Source organism: Fistularia commersonii, chromosome 9 (genome assembly GCF_037954325.1).
Source record: "Fistularia commersonii isolate RoL2024-O1a breed Wild chromosome 9, RoL_Fcom_v1.0, whole genome shotgun sequence".
Classification (NCBI taxonomy): domain Eukaryota; kingdom Metazoa; phylum Chordata; class Actinopteri; order Syngnathiformes; family Fistulariidae; genus Fistularia; species Fistularia commersonii.
The window spans coordinates 5,750,067-5,767,685 of NC_141292.1; the positions used below are offsets into that span (position 1 = coordinate 5,750,067).

At 37.1% G+C, this 17,619-nt stretch overlaps 1 protein-coding gene across 3 annotated transcripts in view; it reads left to right on the plus strand.

Moving 5' to 3' along the window:
• astn2 (astrotactin 2) overlaps nt 1–17,619 on the plus strand; it is a 269,469-nt gene that overhangs the window by 56,816 nt on the left and 195,034 nt on the right. The gene's annotated exons all lie outside the window — the stretch shown is intronic.

A 17,619-nucleotide genomic window follows, 5' to 3' on the forward strand; every position in this document is an offset into this window, starting at 1 on the left:
TCCACGCCTTGCTCTTCGCCAACTTGAAGGTTTTTATGCAGAGAGACAATAAACTAAACAATTGAGAGTCCATAGCCGAAGAAAGCGGAAGCATGAAATATAGCCATTCATTTTACTGCTTGCTGTCTTTAATTAAGGCTTTGCTGCATTTGTAAAAGTGCTTTATCGTTACTGATTTGAGTCACGGTAGTCAGGAAGCCATTACATAGAGCAGAAGCCTTGGGAGTGTTCTGCACTGGATAGCCTCCACATCGCACTTTCCTCTGAAGTGGCAGGAGTGAAGGGCTACCGCTAGAAAAACGCCCCCCCCCCGAAAGGTTGAGGTAGTTTTTATCCTCCCGCAGTAGTTATTTTTAAATATAAATTTACAAGAGGACTACACAGGTTAACTTTCCATATCGGCACTTTTTACCGTTTATTTATTTTAATTGTTCATTTATATCACGACAGCACTGTTTCTATCATTGATTTACTTGTCTTTTGAACAATGTGTTTCCTCTCAATCAATGCAATATAATTTGAATTATTTATATACATCCATTTTGAGTGGCGTGCTTTCCATGACACCCACAAACTACACATGTGTCAAACATGAGGAATAATCCAGTAAACTCAGTCCAGGGTGCTGATTTGAATGTATTGCATTTAAATAACTGAATTTTCTATTCTATTCAAATCCAGTCATTCATTTTGCATTCAGCTTTAATGGACACAGGAGACGGTTCTACCTTGCCCGATGAGTCAGAGGCTCTTGCTTCCTGCCCAAGCCTGCAAGTAGTGGATTAACACACCTACAAGGCAAACAACAAGCTATGTGGAGCTGCACCTGACTCATCACTTGAGGAGAAGCTCGAGTCTCCCCAGTCACAGACTAGCAAATAATGTATCCATTTTGTGTATTGGGTCAAGCAAATTAGCCATACTGGCCTCCAAATGGTATGTCATCATAGCCTGGCAATCATCTTTAGCTATTTTGCAGCTGCCTTCTGCCAGGCGCCAGCACGCAATATTTCCCCACAGCTCAATGCAACACTGGAGAGAAATAATAACCTGTGGTAACCTTGTAATATCCAGATGTTCATGCTTTCCTCATGCTCTTGCTGAGATTAGTGGAGGGTGACACGTATTATGCTCTGAGTGAAATATTCATGCTCACCGTGAAAGTCGGACGGCATCTCTCTATAGTAAGTCTGCTTAGGAGTTTTTTTTTTTTTTTCTTTTTCAGTGATAGGGAATGCACAGTGTCAACAAGCTCGCACCAGTCCTGCAAGCACTTTGAAATGAAATGTGTTTTCCAAACTGAATTTGATCTGAAAGCTATGCCACTTAAACAACTAAATTCATAAAAATGTAACATCGGTCTCTGACCTGAAGCACTTTGATTGAAATCTTTTGCACTGGTGGTATTTATCTGGATACCCTTGCAAAACATTTGCAAAAACAAATAATTATTTTCTTGCTTTTTTGCTTTCATTTGTTCTTTTGAGTAACCCACTAACAAACCAGCAACGAAGCAGAGCTACTGCCAAGGACCAAATGGTTCAAGTGACAAGGATGGGAAACAGAAAAACATACACAATCGGAGAACCTACCTCTTAAATAAAAGTATGTTTGTTTGTTCTTAATCAACATTTTCCTTTTTTTTTTTGTTTGACAAATTTGATGCACTACAGGACACGCGTACAGTTGACCTACCAGTCATCCAAGAACAGGGACATTGCAACCCTATTTGCCCAGATGTGACTGTCAGCCAATGAATTTATGTTAAAAACAGTGACCATCTGGAAAACAGTCACTGGCAGAAAAGCTCAAGCAACCCTCATTCACTATCAAACGATTAAATAATTGAATCTTTTTGACCACTAAGGATGATGTCAATAATTTTCTCAAGGAAAAACATTAACCTGGATTTTGTAATTTGATAGCACTTTTCGAGACTAGTTTTTCCCTGCACTGCAAAGATCCGGCAAAACTTACATTAGTATTAGATAGAGGTGACACTGAAACATCTCACATTTATGATCAAAGATGAACTTGTGCGAGGAAAGATTTTGATATCTGACATATAATGTAAGACTTCCTTTGAGGCATTTATGACAAGGAGATAAGAGGAAAAGCAAAGTTTTATGATAGTGAAGGTGTAGGTAAAGGTATCTCTATATTAATTCTGACTGGATTATATGATTCACTGAAAAGTACAACACTTTACACACAAGTATCTCAACTGAGACCTGGACCTGAGCCATTACAACAGAGACACTTTTTAAAAAGGGGCCGCAGCTCCTTAAATTGTATTTTTTTTTGTCACACTTAAATGGGGAAAAAGAGGATTTGTGAACCAGAACATGCAGAATGAATGCCAGACCATTTTTTTTTTCATTTACTCCCGGATGGATATTAGTAAGATGCAGAGCCAGGGAAAAGCAAAGCCCATGAAAAGCACGATGACCTCGGCACCCTAGGTGTCACTCACTGCGGAAGAGCTGCAAATAGCGGAACATAACAAGGCTGCTGTCCTCCTTATGGGCTAATTAAGGAAAATGAGGCTTTCACACTTGCCCCAAGTGTACTACTGCCCTTATATCCATGTTCAGATTAACCCAAAAATCGCTTGCCTAGACTGATGTCAAGTATGCAAACATTAAAAGAGCTAATAAATCACATTCAGGTGAGAAACCAAGCCAAGTACAGTATTTTTCTTCAATTACTGTGTTGAGAGGAATAAAAATAAGAGGATTATTAACCACTTCTTATGATGGACATATTTTAGATGCAGGATAAAACAACACATATACTGACTGTCACATTATTATATATATATTCTTTTTGCCATACCAATTTGCCACTCTTTTGTTAATATTCTATTTTGTCTTTTAAATCTGTATTTTGTTTAAATGTATATGTGTGTGAAGTGTGTTTTAGTGTCAGGCAAGGTGCCTTAAATAAAATGCATTTTCAGTATTATTATTATTATTTGAAGTAGTAGTAGTAGTAGTAGTAGAAGCAGTAAACTAATAATAAAAAACAAATTGATACAACAACAACATCATATTACCATTGATGATGACAATAATAGTAATAATAATCATAATATATATATATATATATATATATATATATATATATATATATATATATATATATATATATATATATATATATATATATATATATGTGTGTGTGTGTTAATTTATCTTTGAATTTATTTACATTTGTTTTTTACTTCGACAAGGATTAATTACACCTACCACTATTATATATTGGATTTGGAACATATTTATTACAATACATATTTGGTACTTATTTATTATAAATTCTTCCGAGAGTTACGTCATTATTTCAATGGAATAGATAAAGCATTATCCATCATCCATTGCAGGAACTAAGAGCTGAGGAGTGGATGGTATCTGAAAATTACAAATAAATATGTACAAGTATGTAACACCATCATTCTTATTAGATCATGAGCAGTGTATTATTCTGTTAATGGTTGTGGTTGACAGCAAGCAGTATGGCATAAAGGAGTTCAGTCATCAATATGATGCAGATATATAGACTGTTAGTAAGTTTGTAATTTTATATCATAAACTATGATCAGCATGCATCTCCATCTGTAAACATAACACCATGACGGTGCACACTCAGAGACAAATACATGCTTATTGCAAGCTGAGCGTTGACACCACCCTAAAGCTTGCCTCCATAGGAGACGCCACATTAAACAATTTCTGAGAGGACAAATAGTCTTTCAGGGGGAGCCGTGTGACTTCAAGGAAAAAATAAAAAAATAGTAGGGGTGTGGGTTTGGCGGCAGGCAGCAAGGACCATTCCTGCAACGAGGCAAATTTAGAAAGTCCCAGTGGATGAGGGCGGGGGGGGTGGCGTGGGGGGGGTCATGCCAAAGTGACAGTATGGTGCAGAAAGAGTAGAGTAATAACTGCTTTGCTACTAATACAAAATCACAAGTTCTTTGGAGGAAAAAAAAAAATTGTGTGACACCAGAAACCAATCTCCCCTTAAAAGCTGAGGTACCAGAAATGACCCTACACATGTCGCTCCCATCAAAAGGCAGTAGTGAGAAGAAATATCTCGGATAGCTCCAGTAAAATCACACATTTATTCCCACTATGCATAAAAAAATATCACAGATGCAAAAAATCAGGGGCGCTATATAACAGCTTACGATAGCAATGTGGGGATATTCATACTGACCTGCATCTACAAAGTTTGTGGATTATTTGAGGCCCGCTTTCCTCTTGTGTGTCTATGTACATGCATGTGTGTATTTGTGTGTGTGTGTGTCTTAAGTCGAGTAATAATTGTCAAAAAGTGTTCATGAACTGTCGCAGCAATTAAACGCCTTCATTGCGTATTCTGCAGCTTACAGACATGCAGTGGACTTTGAATTAAGTTTTTCTGTGTAGACTACATCAGGAGTTTGTCATTCAAAAAGCAATTTGGAACTGCATGGGGGAAAAATATATATAGGTAGATGCACTATCATTATTTTAGCTAAGGGGTTAGAAACTGTGTCTCTAACCTTTTCCTGTCCTTGGCAACAACTTATTTCAAAATGATGTAATGGCATTCTTTTCAAATGTAGTCTGCTTGGTTTATTTCTTCCCAAAGCTGTCTCTCAGGTAGAAGAACATGTCATGCTATGTTAAAAAAAAAAAACAAAAAAAAACATGTAAAAACAAATAGCTTTTGAAAAGAAGGTTAATACAAGAAAATAATTCCCTACTGCTATTAACCACTGCATTGCACAGTAATCTATATACTTACAGTCATGTTCGCTTGTCAGTGATTAACGTTAATTTGCTGGATGAGTAAAAATAAACAATATATGATTTTATGAAAACTGAATAAATGTTTGTCAGAGAAAAAAAAAAAGATAAGCCCAACACCTTACTAAGAAGACACAAACCACGCTTTATAATAGTCAACAATTAGCATCACTGGTGGAATCTACAGCTTGTTATAGTAAATAAAAAGGCCAAAGGTGTACATGGCCAGATTGATGGCCAGCGATTAGTCATCTGGTTGTTAACTGTAAACCAGCATTGTAACTATCAGTGACAGGTGATTTTCTTTTTCTACTTTGGGCTTATCAAAGGGTGGCAGATTCAAAGAGTGGCAGGGATAAAGTCGTGCTGCCACCACCTTTGAAATTCAAGTTTTGTATCTCAGTATGCATTAAGGATACTGTGTGTGTGTGTCTGTGTGTCACGGTTCCCTTCCTAAATATGAATTGTTTATCGCAGCATTGTCTTTTCCCAATACTTAGAGCACAGCTATTTGCTTTTCCCTCTATCAGCCCCTCACAGCAGCGAAAGGAAGAGACTCACCTGAACCCTCCTTGGAGGGAAAAACAAATCAGCATCAATCAAATTTCCTCTAAAGTGACTTTGCCCTTGCTCATTCAAAATATTGTAATTACTACCGCCCTGACATTTTTTGAAACCTGAAATTCGACATTGCTGTTAAAATATCTATAGAAGGAGATACTATTTTATTTTCATAGAGGCTATCCTTTGTTAATGTGCTTTAATAGAGCATTCTCAAAATGCTCTATTGTAGTCTTTGTCTTATAACACAATATCTGGTTGATTGTGAATAAATAAAAATAAAAATAAAAAAAAGAAGAATTCCCAGGACTCTTGTTTGGCTGGACAACTGTCATGACTAAATGATTTAATCGGGCTTCCAAGTGACTGCAAGATATCTGAAAAGAACAATGCAGAAAGCTTACCTTTAGATTAATTCTCAGGTGAAATTAACCACATCCCCCTCCTCCTTTCTGTTGTCATCCCTATTTTTTTTTTTTTTTTTTTCTCACCAATCCACACACCTCCTTTGTCTGTTCCGTTGCCCGGGTAACAGTTACAGATGGAGAAGAGGACTCAGGGAAATAAAAAGAGGTCTAGTGCTGAAGCAGGAGTGTTATTGAATTTCTGTGTTAACGTGTGCGCACTTTACCAGTCCTATGTAGATGCTCGATTCATACGACTGTATCATGCGGATCGCTCCTGTGCACGTGTGACAGTGGAATCTGTATTGGTGGATCCTAAAAATATACCATTTGTGGCGATATATGAACTCTGTGTCATTCTATCATTGCTGCCATGAGAAACTTGAAGAAAATCATCAGATAAATATAAAATACTATTTTATCAATTACCATCCCTGACAGCTTTTAAGGCCTTCGAGTGTGTTATCATGGCAAAATGTGGCCACAGAGACACCTATCATAGCCTGGCTAGGTAATTTGGAGTGCTTTGTCAGGTGTTCGAGTCCCTGTGGACAGATACTATCATAGATGTGGGATCTAAGAGATGTGTGAGATGCTGTCATGGGACTTCACAGATGTAAAGTTTCAAAGGAAATAACGGAGGCGTTTAAAATACAGGTGTGGACCACCAGCGGGCTAAGGAACTGAAGAGTCAGGAAAGGGTAATCTTTCCTGGCTAATTACACCCGAAAGGTCTATTTTTTCGGTCAGTAAATGCAGGCTAACCATGAAGATAGATGTTGTCAAGCATCTTTATGCAACACTGTTCTGAAGATCAGCATGCTGACAAGTAGACTAGCTTGTATAACGGCCGTGAGTCAATGTAGGTTAAAAATATATAGATAAATGAATGAATACATAAACAGATAAACTCATCAAATAAGTCATTATTCAATTAAATTTGAAATATTATTATTACTTCCGACAACAGCATCGATTATGAAAGTACCAATACTATGACAATTAGAAATAATGATGGTCATGATAACTATTTGTTCACTATTATGATTGAGGTTGTTGGTGTGATTTATTTTCATTATATAATCGTTTTTGTTGTTATGACATGGATGTCCATTGCAGCGTTACATTTAGAACTTCTTGCATGCTAAGACCCTTGAATCAATGGGAAACTGAACTGGACCGGATGCAAAACGGCAATAGCTGCATCCGATTTCAAAGAATATATACTTGATATGTAAATACTATATCCTTATGATATATATATATATATATATATATATATTTTTTTTTTCTCACAGACAGGGTTAAAATTGGAGGCTCCACTGAAACTCAACTGCTTGATATCTGTATATGTAGGTCCAAATATTCTCTACTGTGTTTGAATGTGAAGTGATCACAGGGAAAAAAAAAAAAAAAAAAAGAAGAAATAGCTGTGCTGGAAAAGCAATCACCAGATGACATACTGATGAAACTATACCACTTTCTCTGCCCTGGACCAGTCATTAGTTGGAGAAAATTTAAGATGTGTAGTAATCATTTAAATATACTTTCTCCTGGGTATGATATGATCCTCTTTGCATTTCTTGTTAGGAGATGTGAACTGAGGGCCTGACTGTACTAAACACCTAAAGCTGGCAGGCGAGCATCTTATTTCTACATCTAGTTTGGTTCTACATCTCACTATTGATCAATTCCGATTCTTGCTGTTCTTTAAATGGCCCCTAGAAGCACAGTGATTAAAGCCTTGAGGAAATTCCCCATTAATGAATATTTAAAACGCTTGCATCCCCCTTAGTGGTAACGATAGCAGATGTGTTCTGCTAGGAGCCATTAATGACTCAAGCACCAATTGGGAACATCTGTGCTATTTGAATTGGGCTGCAAGTGTTATTAAAGTCTCTATATTGTAGAAGTTTAAAAGCGATCAAACTCCATTACATGCTTTTGCAACACGGTTGCGTAATTCTATTGATATTCTCTCATTCTAAAAGCCCAAGCTAAATACATTATGGGATATAGTTGGTGGGCTCTCCTCTTTTGTTAATTTATCCACATGCAAATGAAGTTTTAGTACAAAACAGCCCGATAGACTTTGCATCACAATACCAGAATTCTAAATGCCCACATCTCGTGCAGGGCATATGGAAAACATTTGGTTTGCAAGCGAAGCCCAATAACTCCCGTTTCTGTCCGTCGTCAGCAGATGCACAGAGATATTATGGCTCCTTAAAAGGTCACGTCAAAGAATCTTTCATGGAAAGCCCCCGGCGACCAATAAAAGGGGCATTTTACATTACAAGCAGCCCCCACTGTTCTATGATACATCAGTGCTACACTTGAGGTTAGTCCCAAGTACTCTTGGTGAACATTTGCAAAGTTTATCACTGGGGTCAAATTCATTCCCTTATTGAAGTAACCAACCTTCATTTTGATGCTATCATGTAAAATAGTGTCAGCTTGAGCAACTCCCACATTCTAGTTCAACTAGATATTATATGTATTAGCTACTTTTAAGAATTCAATGTCCATAGGTTTACCATGAACATCTGATGATGTCAATGTACAACTTTTACAGGCTCTTCCCAAATAGTACGGCTTTCCAAGGGTCATGGTCAGCTCTGACGCAATAAATGGGGGCGCGAAGGGAATAAATGTCAAACTATGCTATTTATTTATTCATGAAAAAAATCTGAAAATTAAAAGTACCCGAATTTATGTGATATGGGCGGTTGATTAAAAAAAAAAAAAAAAAGATAAATGTGAGATACAGCCGATCGGAGACATTTTTTAACTGCCTTTACAAATTCCTTAAATCTCAAATCAGGAAATGTCCCTGGATAATAATTTTTTCATGTTTGTTGTGTATGTGACATGGTATAATTTTTGTGAGCTAAGATCAGACATGGAAAAAAAAAAAAAGATTTATGATTTGTTGTTCACTAAAAGCATTCCAAAAAAAAAAAAAAAAAAGCCCACAAACAACGATTCAGCACACCGCTCTGCTGCTCTAGGTGGTACTCAGCGCTTTTCCTCAGGATTGACAGGTCTGCAAATGGGACCGCAACAAGGACAAAGTTCCAACTGCTTCTGTCTTTGCCTCTCTTCCTGTACATAGGACACAAAAGCACCTTCAATAACAGGTGGCTCTATTTCTTGCGCTAAAGGTCAGATTACTTCTCCCTCTAGCAAAAAAAAAAAACAAACCTTAATTTAGCAGTTGTATTCTCATGCTCATAATTTATTCTTTTAAATACCACAATATTGCTCCTGACGGGACAATGGGGGGAATGTAATTCAAATATCTCTGAGTCTAAATCATACGTTTGAAATGCCCATTCAACCAATACACACAAGCAAAATGAATCTATAAGTGTTCAAGTGCTGCTCTTTACAACTGCTATACTCGAATGCCCGTCTTTCCAATTACAGTCCTTTCTCCTTCCCCTTGCAGCCTGCAGTCCATTCCTTTTCTCAATCAAAGTCACCCCAAGGGCCTCATTGTCCAAGCACCCGCATTGCTTGTTATCAACAGCCTGTATTGGCCCCTTGTGAAACCTCTGCAAATATTAGCATTATACCTGTCTCGTTAGGTTTCTTTCTTTTAAATGTCACAGAGTGCACGTGTGCTTTCAGTTGGCTTCTGGTGTCTAGAGATGCGAAGATGTCCTCCTTCACTCGTGCCAGCAAATGAAACAGACATTACGTTGTGTGGATGAGTGGGACGGTGTTAAGAACTTGGGGCAGCACAGTCCTCTTTCTTCCAGTGATACTAATTTGCCTCAGTAATGAGCAAGCACTGGTGCATGGTCATGAAGCAATTATATTTGGTTACCATGCAAACAGCGAGCATCATGGGATGTCATTATGCTGCGAAATTTGCACAGGCTCCATTACAATAGCAGGGAGAAAACAAATGCTAGCTATTATCTAAATGCAACCCAATTTTTCAGCATGTGTGAGATTCTATAATAATGGCAATTGGATATACTCAATCACCTCTTTATTCCACGGCTCAGCTTCGCATTCTACGATAGAGGAACCATAATTACAAAATACTGATTAATTCTGTGTGGTCTCTCTTCCCATAGTGATGCTTGTGGTGAATTCACCTTGTACCGCATACAAAATCATTATGGAACCGTCAAGTTGGAAGAAACATTTCTGTCCTATTGTGCGCTACGGTTTTCTAGCAGTTACCAGTAACCTGAGGAAAATGTTATTATCAGTGGTGTCATTTTTAAAAAGTTAATAAAAAGGACACATATATGTGGGATGATGCCATTTTTTTTTTTTTTTAAACGTTAAAACAAAAAGATATCAAAGTCTTACTTTGATCCTTCTCTACCGACCCTGCGGGGGGACATATTCGCACAGCCAAACAGATCACGTTTACTTCGCCATGGAATTTGATTGTGGATTAAAAAAGAAAGTAAATAAAAATGCCAGGTAAGCCTCCCACCTGCCTGTTGTAAACATAGCCACCTGCCTTTAACTACACCAGTGGTTTGCTACCCACTGAGCGAATGTGTGCATCATTATCTGGTTTCAGTGCATCTCGTCTGGTCTAAGGTTAGTTTGGCGTCGTGATGAGCCGCGCTGAATTCGAAAGCCCTAATCTCTGAAACATATTTATGAATGTTCTATTACAGACAATGGAAAAATCGATGGCTATCACAATAGTCATAAAGCCTTTTTCCATAGTAACAATATGATATTCCCTTATTTATTAATAAATGTAAAAAAGTTAAGAGGGCTCCTCATGGGTAAATCTTGTCACTTTTTATATTTATCCCATTTGTATTTGTTTCTTAATTTTGATTTATTTGTTATGTCATTTTTTTCAATATTGTCTAAGTGATCATGTAATCAATTTTTCTTTACAATGTAAGTGTTTTGTGGGCTTTTAGCTTAATCATTTTGAGGGTAAGGGATTTCTTTGTGATGTCACTAAATTACTTGGTAGGGAATTATGGCATCAAATTCTATTTGTTAATATTTGGTATAAACTTTAATATCAGCATCAGTTTCCTATTTTTAAAACGCTCAAGTGGCTAATGCTGCCTCCTTTGCAAAAATAGTAATAGAAATAACAATAAAAAAGAAAAAAAAATGCAATACATTAAGAAAATTAAATAAATCAGATTATAAAACAAAATAAACAAGCGGACAACACGACATGATATAACAGAGGCATAAGTGCAAACCAAAAGAAAATATGTACATAAAATCATCATCACCTAACTAAATAGAAATGTTCAAGCCACATCGTTGGCTTGGGCATCCTTCCGCTTTAAACAGGTTCCAGTTAAATGTATGCTTGTATGGAGGAATGCCAGAAATATATGTGCATGGAAAACAGTGCTTCCTGTTTATCTACACAGTGAGTATATCAGCCAACAGTATTTCCTTGCACAAACTAATACATGCACTGCATGTCTGAAATATTGGCTGAAGCTTTTTATTGACAGAATCTCATAAATGTTCGTGGAGCATTCGACATTTTACAGTAGTGGTTGGCATTTTACCAGAATAAATATACATTTTGGGACACGAGTCAGGAAATCATCTCGGTCTCTTTGATAAACAACTGTGATGGAAACATTTCTTAAGATTTTAAATCAGTTTTGCAGTTTAAATTAAAGAAGTCTTCCCGTACATCCGAGATGCCATTTATCTACGCAATGTGCTCCGAGGCCACGGGCTTGAAGATACCGAACAGCCTGGCAGTGGGGAGGGAAGTGGTCGACTACAGCTTGGAGAAAGCCCGGGAGAGAATGTGGGCGGGAGCGCCGCACGAGCACATCAGCTCTAATTCTCCGCTATAATTCACAAGGCCAGAGCTCAAGGTAGCGTTATCTGACCTCAAATCATATGGCTCATATTTGATAGAGCATCGCAGCATCTAAAAAGGGGCGATGAAGAGATGAGGTAATGATGGGATGGGATTCAAAGTGATTGGAACAGGAGATGAGGGGTGGATGACGGAAAAAATGTATTAGTTTCCTCGGTGAGAGGAGCAAAATGGAGAAGGTCGACCAGGTGTTTTTTTTACCGGTTAAACTATGGGAGATTTTCATTCAGTTTGCAATCACAATGTAATCAGATTTTATGATCAGGCACAGGCTTTTAGCCAGCTTAATTTCTCCAGTGATTTACATAGCCTGGGTTGTGGAATAGCTAATAAATTTGAATTTACTTAAGATTAAATTTAAAAAAATAGTACAAATAGAGATTTCACAGGGCATTCCGGGGAGGGGAAAAAAAAAAAAACTTTTTGTGCTACTTTTTATTTCTCTCTGGTTCATAGGGAAGTGTGCCGGGGCGGCAATCCAAAGCCATACAGGGCGATAAAAAACTTGTAACCGCCGCAACATTTGTGCCAAAAAATCTCCCTTTCGACCAGCACACCGGCGCTAATATCAGCCTGACGACACCGTCTCCGCATCATTTATTTGAGGCAAGAAGATCCGACGCACTCTGGTTTTGGACAGGCGCGGTTTCGCCAAGGTGAATGATGAGAGCGAAAACATGAGCGAGAGCCAAGTCCAGTCATTCATGCTGCGACTTATAGTTGGACAGGGAGAATAGAGAGCAGATGCTCGGGCACATGCCACTTTAGCTTCCCGGCGAGAGAGTGATGGGGAAAACGATACGACACAGATTGCAGGGAAAGGTAAGGGAGAGTTGAGGTTGTCATAAGGTGGCCGTACTATTTGTATGCCTGCCTTTCATCGTGTTACGCTTATTTCCGTTCATCTCGTGTCGCTTTATGCGACCGAGCACGTGGGCGAGGAGTTACTTTTGGGCCGATATTTCACAACGTGTGCATTTAATCATAGCGCTCGTGCTCAAGAATAGGACAACATTGTCGCAGGCCTTTTTCCTGGCGAAGCAGAAGGTGGAGCGTTTCTGGGCCACCGTCTCGACCGCGCACAGATGGCGACTAAACCGCAGAGCATGTGTCGGATGTGTGGGCTCTTAGTGGCGGCACCGTGCTGCATAGCGGAGCTTATAATACATACATCATAGGAGAGTGATACTTGTGCCAGAGTACATATAAAAGTCAAATTTCCCACATCTTGAATCTACCGAAGCTATTAAACCAAGGGTAAAGAAGGGATCAATATAATTGATCATTAAACTTCCTGGCTGTTAAAGACTTTGATGTTGTTTGAGGGTTTAATCGACTTGTCCTTTTATCTATAGCGTACGTGACTTGTGTGTTTGTCTCATTATGACCGATTGTCGGTTTTAAATTGTGCGCGATTGGTGTCTTCGTCTCATTCCAATTGTCAGTTTATAGCGCTGCTTTTTTTTTTTTTTAATCAATTTGTGTTCTTCCAGAAATATGAGAAATAGGAGGAAGCAGATGCTGTTATCACGTCTCGATATGGACCCTCATCTCAATGTCACAATATAGTTAAATGTCAAATATTAAATTTTAAGTGTTTGTTTTTTTTTCCTGAACACCTCATTTCACTATGTCTTAACTTCTAAATTTGATTTAGATCATTAATTTTCCTGCCAAATTGAAGCGCGCAGCTTCTCTGTTTTCTGCCGTACCTGCTTCACTGCTTCCTCTGTTTCGAGGCAAAAGTGTCAGTAGGCAAATTACCTCGCAGCGACATCTAAAGGAGCAGAAGAGTACTGATGGGCTATGAGAGGAAAAAGTCAACACCTTTCAATTTGAAGCGGGAGAAATGCACTTTTGATTCTGCATCACCATATGTTAATGAAAATCGTCTCATCATGCAAGACAGAAATATGCAGACTGGACCCAAAAAACATTTGAAACACATATAATTTAGATTTTTTTTTTTTTTTTTTTCCAGATGCCTTGAAATAAATTTGATGCAAATTGCACATATATTTATTTATGCTTTATAATAGGAAAATGCAAAAACTGGCTTAACTATACTTCTCTCCACTGGTTCATCTTGAAATCGTCGTAAAATGTAATATACTACGGTAAAATTTGAGGTGAATTAAAAATCTTAATAAGTTTCTCAATTTTAATTTATTCGGGAAGAAAAGCTTCTGTCTTGACATCGCTCACGCAAGAATTGTGTTTCCAGTGAATTGGTCAGAGAGATATGAGACAAAGAGAGACCCATGGCGACAAAACTATTTCTGTTCCTACCTTAAAACATTTCAAACAATGTTCATGTGCTTTAACTTGTTGATATTTATCTGTGGTATTTATTTGTAAAACTTTACACGTGATCAGAAACATAGAAGAACCTATACAATAAGTAACAATCTTCTGATAACCCTCTGGGATCTTAATGCATCTTTCAAAAGAAGTAATAAAAGGGAATGCATATTTCACTTTTCCTTGAGCAGGGAAATAAACTGGATGCTGAGCAGGAAATTGCATTTGGAAAAAAAAAAGCTCTCAAGAAAGTATGAACTCCATCAGTCACTGCTGTTATACAAACAGACAGGTGAAATTAAATAAAGAAACTCCGTCAGAACTGCATTATTCCGCCTCAAATAAAATACCCATACATACAATTTATAGACTCATCTCCCACTAACCGTATAAGAACCAGCTCAAAACCGGCCACCTGTGATTCCATAGTACCATGGAATAAGTCTAAAAAGTATCCTTGGCTGTCTTATTCATTTCCTCTGAAGGTTGGCTGATCAAGTCCCCCTAAATTTGATTCACGTCTGAAAGATTTTCTAACAAAGTCACTTTGCCGCACTTCAGGCCAAATGGCACAATTTGAATAATCAGATTACTACACGGCTTCTTAGTTTTATCTTCTGAAAATTACCTGGGGATGTTTCACTTTTGTCAGAATGAAGGGCTAAAAAGAAACTGTTTATATTGTTTTCATATTGTTGGGATGATTATAGTTTAGCGAGCTTTATTGGAAAAAATGTGAGACTCTGCCCTTATTAATATGTTTTACGATATTATACTCAAACTGAGACTGTATCAAAGAGTTTCAGTGTTTTGTGGAGGTCTTTTGAAGTGCACTGTACGGTACAGTGAATCATGCCCAAGGGGAAGTTTGATTATATTTTTAGCATTTTTTTCTCACTCACCAAAAAAGGAAGGAAGGAAGGAGAGAGAATGGCTGGAAGGGCAAAGAAAAAATAAAAAGGTTGCTCAGGAAGCATATTTTAGGAATTGAAAATGAGAAGAATTGTGATTTAATGCATATTGTTTGCACATCCATGATATATTTAGATTTCAGCAAGCACAGATGTGAAGACATGAAGCTTTTCCTGTGATGGAAGCGATGACTATATTTGACTTCGTAATCAGGTTTTGTTTGTATTCAAAGTTAATGGAGCTGAGGTAATTGCAGTTAAATACGTTGGATGAGCATTCTGTGTCCACAATGAGGGGATGCTTCCATTTCCATGTAATAATGACACAAATATGAACCCTTCAAGATTATGATATGCCTTTATGCTATGTATTCAATAATATGAATATGAATACCTTATAATTGCAGACAGGCCAAAAAAAAAGTGATACACAGACATCTTCATAATTTTATTATATTATTTTTATTACTGTAACGCAAAAATATTTTTAAGTGGAAGTTTAGAGTGAGTCAGCATCACTTCATCATCTGTTAAAATAATCCCATGATTTTTTTTTTAATTCAGATTTTTTTTTTCATTTATTTCTTATTTTATGCACAAATACATGTATTTACTTTTTTACAAACTCGTGGTTTATTTAATTTATTCAATTTAATTGCCATTTACTATTATTATAATTACGAGTGTTATCATTAATATCATTACTGCTGTTATTTATATCCATCAATTAATTTTTTATTTCATATGCTTCAACAGGAATTAAACTAAGCAGAGTGTGGTAGTGCATTTCTTCTAAGCTGTCATCCTATTGGAGATTAATGAACATGTTTGACCGTGGTCCTAGTCCTTTCTGTGCTGCCTCTCTCCTCAGCACAGGGTTGATTTATGGACACCCAGAAGTGCATGAGTTATAATTTCAAAAGGCTTTGTTTTTTTTTTTTTTTTTTTTTCCCTCATGAAGATTGAATTTTAAATGTGGTGATGAATGTACCGTTGTGGTGATTTATTTATTATTCTGAAGTGACTTACTTTATTTGTGGGTGTCTGTGTCAGCATGTGCACACATTTCCTGTGTGAAGCTGCGCTCCTAAAGCGCTATCTACCACTGTGTAGCAAAGTGCTATATGCATAAAGTATGTAGGAGTGCATACGTTGCAAATTCATAATATGACTGCATGTTTTTTGTTTGTCTTTGTTTTTTGGGGTTTTATGGTCTGCTGATATTGCATTTTCAGTCTGACAATGCAAATATATCACTTTTATTTATTATACAATGCTGAATCGAATAATGTGTCACAGCTATTCAATGAAAAAACTATATAATGACTGTTCTGTGTATATTGCTCAATTATGCGCACATATAAAATAAAATCAGATTTGTTTTTTGCCTCCTTCAAATAAATGGCAGTTACAGAACTCCTCAAAATCCAAGGTAGTTTAAATATATGCAGAAGTCGAAAATTAAGATGAAGTCATATCGCCATGCTATACTGATTTCCCTGACTACACACATCCTCGGAAGCAATTTGCAATAATCATTTTGACAGGTTTTCAATAAAAATAGGCTTAAAATGTGAAACTATCTCTCCCTCAGTAATACAACAGCACATCATAATGGCACTTTGCATCTAAATTACCAGAGGAAATAAAAAAGTTATTGTGTACATTCAAGTACCATATAATAACCATTTACTTTTTTCATTCTCATATCATATAGAGACACACAACCATTCACTCACTCATTCACACATCTGGGCAATTCAAAACAAAAAAGAAAAGGATATTTTTCACCAAGTGTTTTGAGGGAAAATGTATAAAAAAAATCTTATGTCGTTTTTTTTTTTTTCCTATTCATCCCATCATTTGGGTCAATATTACTATCAAAACAAACTGAAGTAGCAGAAAAAAATAAATAAAGTCAGCACATGTTCAGTTTAACTGCAATTTATATCAAAAGCTAAAATGATTTAAGGATGTTGTTCTCTCTTGCTACTGCTTGTTAAATAAAAGATAGAAAAATATATCTGTTTTGCTCAGAAAGCCCTGGTAGGCAAAGACTGAGTCAAGCTCTCTTTCTTTCTAGTGTTATTTGGGTTTACTTTATCATCCGGCCTCAGTCAGTGAGACGGTGTTTGATGTCTCTGTGATGGACTGATATCGGTCGAACCAAAAAGAAATCTGACATGCCTTGGTAAACTGACAGGACCTCGGGCTAAAAGAGAGCAAAAACTAAAAGGACTATTTATGTATCTGCAATAAATCTTTGCTTGCCCTCCACCGCAACCTTTTTTTTTTTCTTTACACACTTTTTAGCTTTATACATCAAGTCCTTCTCTTGTTGGAGCTCTAGGTCTGCATTTATTTGTGATTTCATTGGATTCGACGTTCTCGTTTTGTTTACTTAAACTCTAAATATACACACTGCCCCATTTCAACGGCTATTCCTTGAAATGTAAAGCCGCATTTATGCATCACCACCAATTACTTCTTCCAGCGGTGTAATTGCTATCTGACGCTGCCATGGTGCAGAATAAGTATAAATGCCAACAACATCTGCATTGGGAGAAATTGTTATGTTTGCTTACTCCCCTCCGAGACAACTCAAACGTCTGTATACGAATGCTCCGCTGGGCTATCTGCTTTTTCAAAACCCATTATTATTGCCTGCCATCAAAGAAAGTGCTGATTGTGAGCCTCAGAAATCTGGAAAAAAATGGATTCAGTGAGTGCAAGATGGTAAAACAAGGTTTCGTACCATAAAAGAGGCATAGGTGCCTTATTAAGGAAATAATTAGAATAAATAT